The 9,832-nt window shown below is 38.4% G+C and overlaps 1 long non-coding RNA gene across 1 annotated transcript; it reads left to right on the forward strand.

Moving 5' to 3' along the window:
- The first annotated feature begins 354 nt into the window (after positions 1-354).
- Positions 355-7,193, forward strand: LOC116583211. Its single transcript, XR_004282649.1, has 3 exons — positions 355-501; positions 4,577-4,805; positions 6,896-7,193. It is a non-coding gene; the product is annotated as an uncharacterized LOC116583211 (long non-coding RNA).
- The last annotated feature ends 2,639 nt before the right edge of the window (positions 7,194-9,832 follow it).

A 9,832-nucleotide genomic window follows, 5' to 3' on the forward strand; every position in this document is an offset into this window, starting at 1 on the left:
ATCTCCCCCCACCCCCAAATTCTACTGGAATTTTTAAAGAGATGGCATCCATTTTGTAAACTAACTTGGCGAAATCTTCAAATTATTAAGTTTTATCATCTAAGACCTTGGGTCTCTCCATCCACTCAAGTCTTTTAATAGTTTTAAATCAGGTAAGTATTACATGTTTCTTATTGAATTTACTTATAGATTTTTTCTTGTGTAGTTGTTGTTAATAGTTTCTTTGTATTTTCTAATTTGTTGTTGTTTGTACAAAGTCAAATTTTTTATTTTTATTTCTTATATATCTGTATTTTAACTGAACCCCCTTTCTATTTCCAATAACTTTTCAGTAGTTTTTCTTGTCTTTTCAGGTAGACAACTATACCACCTGCAATGCTGGTACTTTGCTTTTATATTTATTTATGGGATTAAAAAAATAGTTTTACTGATTAGCATTTCTAAGCCCACCATAAATGAGCAGCCTTGTCTCTATCCGGACTTCAATCAAGTTCTATTAAGGTAGCGTTTTTTATCTTTTCCTTTTTTTTTTTTTTTAAAGAGTTATTTATGTAATTGAGATGGTGTGAGTGTATGTGTGTGTATGTATGCATGCACATGCATAAGCTGGAGGAGGGGGCAGAGGGAGAGAGAATCTCAGGCAAACTCCATGCTAAGTGTGGAGCCAGACTCAAGGCTCCATGGATGGACCTGGAGATCATGACCTGAGCTGAAACCAAGAGTCCCACACGCAACCAACTGAGTCACCGAGGTGCCCCAACATTTTTAACTTTTCAAAAGCCAAAGCCCCTAACTACCTGATCATTCTCCCTCTTGAATATCTCATACTGAATAAAATGTCAACTTTTGCTTTCTGATATTACAGAAATTAATTATTCATGACACTTATTAAAGGACAATCAGGCAGACTATTCAGGGGACTGTTGTAATAGGTATAGGCAGCACCATCATGGGATTTTGCATGGGGCCAGAAAGACTGGGCTCAACTCCAAATATGATAAGGAAAAGTGGAAATTCATAGCCAAGGAGCAGGGTGGGAGGGTACTGGATGGACAATTACCAAAAGGAAATGTCAGAAGGTAGGGGAGATTCTGGCTAAACCTGCCTCAGAGGATTTTTGCTGAAGGCAGACCAGATTGATCCAACATCCCTTGGGGATAGAGGAGGATGAGGAATTTGATCAGATGTTGAGGGTAGAGGATTGTGGCTAAACTGATTTAGTAGAATTCTTGCTAAAATTGGACAATGTAGAGACAAACATGGAAGCCCCAAATTAGGGCTTAGCTAAGAGAGCTCAGATGAGCCTGACTAAAGTTTGGTCAAGGAGAGATTCCTTGTCAATAGTCTTTTTTTTAAATTATGAAAACAATAGATTATAAATATATATTTTTCAATTGCAAATATATATTTCAATTGCAAATATATATTTTTCAAATATGTATTTTTCAAACCATATCACTTTCATTTCCAAGCCCACTCCAATCTGAAAAACCCTGGCAGACTAGGTTGGAGGGTCTGGCCAAGAATCACTGTTCAGTTTTTCACCATATAGTGTGATTCCAGCATTTGCTGAATCTTTAGTTATTTCAAAAAGTTTTGTAAGTATAATTAGTCTATCTTATAATCTTGAACTATAACCATATCACTGGAATGAACCCTTTACTTACATGATATATTGTTCTTTCAATATATTGTGACACTTAAAGGTTTTACTTTAAGGTAAGAAATTTCCTATAGTCCCTTGTAGCATGGAACAAATCATAAACCTTTTAACAAAATGGTTCCAGGCAAACTGATTCAAATAACCGATTAGAAACCTAGAGTTTCTAATGACTTAGAGTCATTTTTTGATTAATTAGAAGTAAATAGAAAATCAGGCATTCTAAAAGTATTTAAAAAATCTGATTTACAAAAATCTGAGATATCTATATTTTCTATGCATTCAATAGCTTTGAATATAACTGTCTGTAGGATAATTCCCTGAGGTAGGCACTTTGGTGGGTTTCCAAAACAAAGCACCCAGAAGTTTAAAATGGTTCTGCTTACTAAGTCTTCAACCTACAGTGAAAACTGCAAGAATCACGTTTTATAAAGAAGAGTGAAACAAAGTGTAGTATTAACATGGATACATGAAAATTTCATGGACATTTTCCAAACCTCTTAACTGTTCAATTAAGTTTAAATCAGAGTCATTTTACCTTGGTGTAATAAAGACTGAGTTAGCCAGCACTTTCCAAGACCCTCCTGTGGTTGTCTTTCTTTAATGGCCCCTTTAAATCAAAATCCAGTTTGGGTATCTCAGTTAGACTTGTTGCAGTACAGTTCTCAGATTACTTGATGTTTTAGTCCAGTCAGGCTGCTATTATAAAATACCACAGACTGTGTGGTTTATAAACAACAGAAACTTTTTTTTCACAGACCTGGAGACGAATCTGTTATCAGGGTGCCTGGACCGTCAGGCTCTATGTCTGGAGAGAGTCTCCTTCCTGGCTCATAAATAGCCTTCTTTTCCCTATAACCTCAGATGGTAAAAGGGGCTAGGAGCTCTGTGCGACCTATCCTTTAAGAGCATTAATCCCAATCTCTTAGTCACCTCCCAAAGACTCCACCTTTCAGTGATAGTACCATTATTTTGAGGATTAGAATTTCAACACTTGAATTTTGGAGAACATAAACTTTTAGGCCATTGTGTGCAGTTACAGCAGATGGTCAGATGACCATCATTTATTTTGTCTTGGGGGGAGTGAAGGGGTGAGGGGGTGAAGAAGTGGAGTACATTAAGGAATACTTAATGTTCTACTTCTCAGGGAAATGGACAATTTTCAGATAAATAGGTGCATTTCTAGATTTTTGGATTAATAGCTATCCCTTCATTTACTCATAGGACCTGGAAGAAAAACAAACAAAAAATAAAATTAAAATAATCTGGAAGAGTTAACTTCAGTTAACTTAGTTTACTAAAAATTTTGATAAGCCAGTGTTTTTAAGGCAAAGAACAGACTTTTATGGCATTTTGACTGATGTACATGTATTTAAGGAAGTTGGTGGTGAAGAACTCGTAGTCAGCATTTAAAGTGAATTTATTTCAGTTAGGAAAATAAGGAGATGTGGTTTCTTCTTAGCATGATGGGCGGGTGTAATCTCCTGGTGTGACAGTACCAGTACAACTTCAGTTGGTGGAATGAAAAAAGAATCTGAAGAGGAAGGTGAAAAGTCAGAAAAGAGAGAGGAAGGAGTAGAATTGTGAAGAACACTTTCCATAATGCTATAATAATAAAGAGGACTTCTAAACTCATCACTGTAAAATGTATGAGAATATTTTAAAAGTCACTTGGAAATCGTTATGGGCTGAATTGCATCCCCTCCAAATTCAAATGCTGAAGTCTTACTCCCTAGTGCCTCAGAATGTGACTGTATTTGGAAATAGGGTATTAAAGAGGAATTTAAGTTACAATGTGTTCATTGAGAGGGTCACTGTGCAACACAGCTGGTATCCATATAAGAAGAGGGGGACTCAGACACAGACATGCACCAAGGGCCCATGTGAAGATAGAGACAAAAGATGGCCCTCTACAAGCCAACAAGAGAGATCTCAAAAGAAACCAACCTGGCCCACACACTGAGCTCAGACTTCCAAACTTCAGGACTGTGAGCAATACATTTCCATTGTTTAAGCCCCCCAGTGTGTGGTACTTTCACAGAGGCCTTAGCAAACTAAAGAAGGAAAGTTACATACCCATCTGAAATAAAAGTGAAAAAAATGTAACAATCTGAAAAAGAAGGGATATGAAACAACCTTGAGTCCACATTTCCTTTTTCTTCCAATGAAACTTCATTTTTGGTTGATTGCTGCTATAGGTCTCTAGTTCGTCAAGCACTGAATAATCTCATGGACAGGGAAGGGATGACTACACCATCACGATGGAGTCCTCACCAGCCCAGGACAACTGTGGTCCATGGTCAGGGTTTCTAGGGCTCCACCTGACTGAGTCCAGTAAGTCCAGAAAGTCTTCCCTGAGTGGACAGAGGATGCAGAGAATGTAGCGCTTTGAAGAAAGAAACCAAATCTTAGGAAGATCTGTAGGAGACTCAGAGGTGAATGAGTATCTTGGTGGCTTGCATTTAGTCCAAATTGTAGGGTCCCCTTTAATGGAGCTTAGGACACTCTACCTCAAACTATGGCACCTTGGCATATGGAGCATTTTAAGCTGAAGGAATTTGAGAAAATGGTAGCAACAGGAAAGAAATTGAAACAGATCATAAAACCCTCATGGGAGAGGTATTCTCCCTATACCTGGAAGAAAGGAGCTTCCCTATCTCTGAAGACAAAAGATGTCAAGAAGAACCTGAACAAAGAGGCCTTGCTAAGTTTCTCCCAGTTTAAGACACTCTACTCATACTCCTTAACCTATTGTAGTCCTCCATGATCACCCACTTTTCATCCAACCTAGCATAAAGCAGATCTGTTTCTGTGTGTCTTCATTTCTTTAGGAAGGCTCCTGAACTTGTAAAACTTACATGATAAATTTGTATGCTTTTTTCCTGTTAATCTGTTTTTGATGGTTTAATTTTTCAGACACAACCAGAGACCCTAAGAAGGTTGGGGAAAACTCTTTCCTCCTCTACACCTTGATGGCCTTCACATCTAAGTAGAGCTTTTTGAACTTAGAATTCCTCTAAGAGAAACAGCTTTCTCATAGATCATTATCAAGAAACAGTGCCACACACAAATGAACAGCAAGGTCGCCAGCTTCCTCCATGCTCCTCCCCTTTTCCTGGACATCACCCAGGGTAAAAGGATTGAGGTAAGAGGGTGTGTTTTGTTGTATTGCCTTAGGAAACTAAGTCAGAGTGGTATCTGTAGGAAAAAAGTTTTTCTTCTGACCCTGCTAGGCATCTTCTTATATCTTTTTCTATCAAGAGTGAAGCTTTTCTTTGTAAAAATAAGATTCTTGCAATGTGGGTAAGTTGGTGTGACCTTCAATGATCTGCCAGGTAGACGTCTGTCTCATTAGACAAGCACGTTGGTCTGAAGGCAAATATGTGACAGCATTATCTGCTCATGCTGAAAAGTAAATATGAAATGGGTGATTGTGCATATGAAAAAAGAATAAAAGGAGGCTCTGACAAGGCAACTGCTTTATCAACCATCCTGTGTTATCTATCTTTTTTTGCATTTTTAGATGCAGAAATCTGGGTTACTATGTTTTCCAGTAGCATTAATAAAACTTAAGTTCTTGATGTGTGTTTGCTTATAATAAAATGTAAAATCACATATTTGCTTTAAGCACATTGGAGTAAGGGGCTCCTTCTATTTAGTTTTTGCTAACACTTTTGCAAACAGTAGTTTCCTTTTTAAGAAACTTCTCAGGCAGCACAACATGATCACCAGGAATTGCCAGTCTGGGGCACCCCTTCTTGGTTCACATATTGTCTTGTTTCTTGCACTGCTTTTTGTGCTTTCTAACACAAACTTTGATTATAGTAACCCAAATTGGGATTAAGGTTCTGACTATAGGCCAGCTTACAATAGATACTGAAATACTACTGGTACATTACATTTTCCCCGGAAATATAATGACAGGGAGATAATTACACTCATCAGAATTCCTCCTAGAAAGGGTTCTGTATACAATTGGAAAAAAATTCTTTGATATTGCATCCTGCAGTGAGCAATGCACATTTGCACTTGCCACGCTGCCTTTCAGAAGGGTGGCTCTGTTCGAACGGAGGATTTGATTTTGCTGAGTGGGGTATTAAGTGTAGGGCCAGAGTATAATTGCTAGAGATAATCAGAGAAAGGCTGCCTGCTCTCTATGAAGCTTTTAGCATCACTTCTGTAGGACTATCAATAAATATGAAAAAATATATATGGCCCATTAGAAATATGGAGAAAAGATATCAAATTGGCAGATCATAGTACTGGGAATCTAAACAGCAAATAAACACAGGGGAAGAGATTCAATGCACTGGTCATCAGAGAAAGGCTGAACTAAAACCACAGAGGTATTGTTTTTTATTTGTTGTATCATCAAAGTTAAAGCTGATCATATTAGGGTAGAAGCTCATTATGTCATTCTCTACAAATTTTGCTTTGTTTCCGAAACACTGCAGCATAATTTGAAAAAAGACTTATTTGAAGGGGGTTCCCATGATGCCCATGTGTCTCAGTCTGGCTCTGTGTTAACCACTTGTTTCATTTGGACTTATATCATGGCAGATGCAGGAACCATTCTCACCAGATGCTCTCACGGAAATTCCTTTAAGGCGCTAGCATTTTAGGTTCCAGGCATTTTTTTTTTTTTTTTAAAGATCTTATTTATTTAATTGAGAGAGAGAGAGTAAGCAAGAGAGGACAAGAGAGGGAGGGTCAGAGTTGCTGAGCAGGAAGCCCAATGTGGGGACTTGATCCCAGGACCCTTGGATCACAACCTGAGCTGAAGGCAGATGCTTAAATAACTGAGCCACCTGGGTGCCCCAGTTCCAAGCATTTTATGCAGAGACGGGATCTTAAGCCTGAAGGTAAAGGTGCTAGAAATCGAAGGAAGTTCCCAATAGGAGACTAAATGTTTTCTTATTTTCTGTGAAATTTCAAAAAGAAAAAGAGATCTTATGTTAGGTTGCACGTCCTCATTAATTCTTAAGAATTCTTAAGTAGTACTTAGAGTTTAAGTGAGAAGATAAATGAAAATATACTAAAGACTAAATATACTAAAGACTTCTACTAAAGTAGAAGCTTATTGTAAGGTCAACACTACATGTTCACCAAATCATATTGTTCTCCTTTGGGTACACAGGAGACCTATAATTACATCCTTCTTGCTAGCTACTTGTGAGCAGATGACTGAGGTTTGGCTCAAACAAGATAAGTGGAAGTGCTTTCTGCCACTTCTAGGCCTGGTCACGGACCATCTTGGCCATCTTCTACCTTGTTTCTCCACGTCCATGTGTCTAGAAATGGAGGATTGTGAGATAGTGGAACAAACACATGGAAGAAGTCTGGGTCACTGAGTTACCAGCTGGAGGAGAGCCACCCAAGAAAGCAAGATAACTGGGAACATCTGTACTGGGACTGGGTGTGTATGCAAGAAGTATGTCTTTATTGTGTGGTGCTGCTGAGATTTGGGGGCTGTCATAGAAATGAGCCTATTTCGACTTATTCAGTAACTTCTTATATAAGTAAGACATATATATTAGGTATAGTTACTTTAATGTCTCAGGAAGTCCTTCAAATGTGCCAGGACTGCTATCAGGTAACTTAGAATTGTTTTTACGATTAGCTAGACATTTACAATAAAAGACTTTGGGACGCCTCGGTGGCTCAGTTGGTTAAGCGACTGCCTTCAGCTCAGGTCATGATCCTGGAGTCCCAGGATGGAGTCCCACATCAGGCTCCCTGCTCAGCAGGGAGTCTGCTTCTCCCTCTGACCCCCCCGTTCTCAAGATCTCTCTCTCTCTCATTCTCTCTCTCTCTCTCAAATAAATAAAATCTTAAAATAAAGGACTTTGAAATGACTCAATCTGTTTTTCTCCTGTACTATAGGGGAGAGAAATGCCAGGAATTTGACATGCTTTATGAAGAAGTGATTTTTTTTTTAAAAAGCTGAAAAGGAAACTAGATTTTTGAGTATGTATTTTATATGCATACAGAAATAAGCAGTGGAAAAAACCAAAGGTATGTAACACAATGTATGTAAATCTCAGTATACATTCTTTAGAATATACAGGAAATTTCATTTATAAGGAAAGAGAACCTTACATGAAGCTGTTGAATTTCTTTGGGCTAAATTTTTTGACACTAGAGGGGTTTAATCATTCACTTGTGACCTCTCCTTCTTCTAAAGAAGACATTACTAAAGACAACCTCGGAAAGAGGACTGGACAGTAGAGCCAATCTAAACTATCTTGGAAGAAACTAGATTTTTGAACTCTGCTGTATATATCTCAAGGTTTGGTATTAGTATAAACTTCCTATTTCCTCTGATGTGTTCTGTGAAAATGATTTCCTGGGACATGCGTGGGTCTGTCTGCCCCTGCTCTTTCTAGTGGTGGTAGCTCAGCCAGATACATTTCTGACTGATCTGACTTCTTAGATTTTATCAGTATTTAGCCTTGGATTATAGCTGTGACTAGGAATTGGGATTTTAGTTTTGTTTTATGGGAGGGGCCATTCACTTTTCAAGTTGGGTGACAGGAGTTGAGATGTAGTGAATTTTTAAGAATAGCTCTGATCAAATCACACCAATTTTAGATACTGACTGGAGCATAGGTCACCTGAGACCAGAAAGGAGTAACTATGGTGAGGGTAGATAATAGTATCCCCTACATGGTGAAGCCATGGCTCACATATCCAACTGCCTCCCAACATCTACCCATGGATGCTATAGTTCTCTCAAAGTTGACATGTTTAAACATGGAGTTTGGTTCCCCCTCCCACATCCTGGTAAACAGCCACTTAACCCCCCTCAGCATCATTCTTAACTCTTCTCTTTCTTTCCCCCTTCTCACCCAATCTGTCAGGATATTTTGTGGTCCTTCTTTCAAAATATTCCTCAGCCAAACCCTTTCTCAGACATCTTGGATTATTTTAATAGCTTCCAGACTATTCTACTTGTTTCTGCCTTGCTCAGAGTTTTTCCCGTGTCCCTTGGATAAAACCAATGTTCCCAGGTTTTACTTCATCTGTGTCCTTCTCTCCTCCTAAGCCTTTTCTCCTCCTTCACAGTTCCCTCACCCTAGCACTTATTTTGTTCCAGCCATGCTGACTTCCTTGCTCTTCTCTTTCTAGAACACACCAGACATGACCCATAAACCTCAGGGCCTTGTAAGTGCTGTTTCCCCCATTTGGAACACTCTTCCCTCATTTATCCACGTGGATTAAATATCGCTCAACTGTCACTCCACAGGTGAGGACTTTCCTGACAACCCTAAACCTAGCAAATTCTTTCTTCAGCACCTCATCCTCTGGAGCCCATTCTTCCATCCACACTGCCAATGGGTGCTTCCTAGCTCTTCCTGCTTGTTTCATTTTCATCTCTAACACTTATTCCTATCTGATATTCTTAGGTTTCTTTTTGTTCAGTAGTGCTAAATACATTCACAGTCTTACACAATAGACACAGGAAAAACAAAGTTTTTTTAGAACTCATTCATCTTGCAAAACTGAAAATATCATCATTAAACATTAACCTCCCCTCCCTCCAGCCCTAGGCAACCATGTTTCTACTTAACCTTTTTATGATTTTGACTATATTAGATACTTTGTATGAGTAAAACTATACCATATTTTCATTTGTGATTGGATTATTATGCTTAGCAGTGATATCTTTGAGGTGAATTTGTGTTGTTACATGTGATGGACTTCCTTCTTTTTTAAGGCTATATAATATCCCATTGTATATACACACACACACACACACACATATATAGATATATATACACACACATTTGTTTTATTTGTTTTATGTTTTATTCATTCATCTGTCAATTGACATTTGAGTTGCTTGCACCTCTTGGCTATTGTGAATAACGCTGGAATGTACATGGGTGTGTAAATTTCTCTGTAGGATCCAGCTATGAATTATTTTAGATACAGATATACCCAGAACCGGGATCTGACTCTCTTCTTTTTTTAAATCTATTATCCTTCCACTAGAATGTAAGCCCCAGCAGGGTAGGAATTCTCTTATGTACCACTATATCCCCAGTGCCCAGCACAGAGAGGCACCGAAAAACATACCTGTTAAGATCAAATGAATATTACCTTTCTTTTTATGTGCTGTCTGCCTCTACTAGATTGCAAGCCCCCCAAGGACACAATCACTGTTTTGTT

This window comes from Mustela erminea, chromosome 2, assembly GCF_009829155.1.
Source record: "Mustela erminea isolate mMusErm1 chromosome 2, mMusErm1.Pri, whole genome shotgun sequence".
In the NCBI taxonomy this organism is placed as follows: Eukaryota; Metazoa; Chordata; class Mammalia; order Carnivora; family Mustelidae; genus Mustela; species Mustela erminea.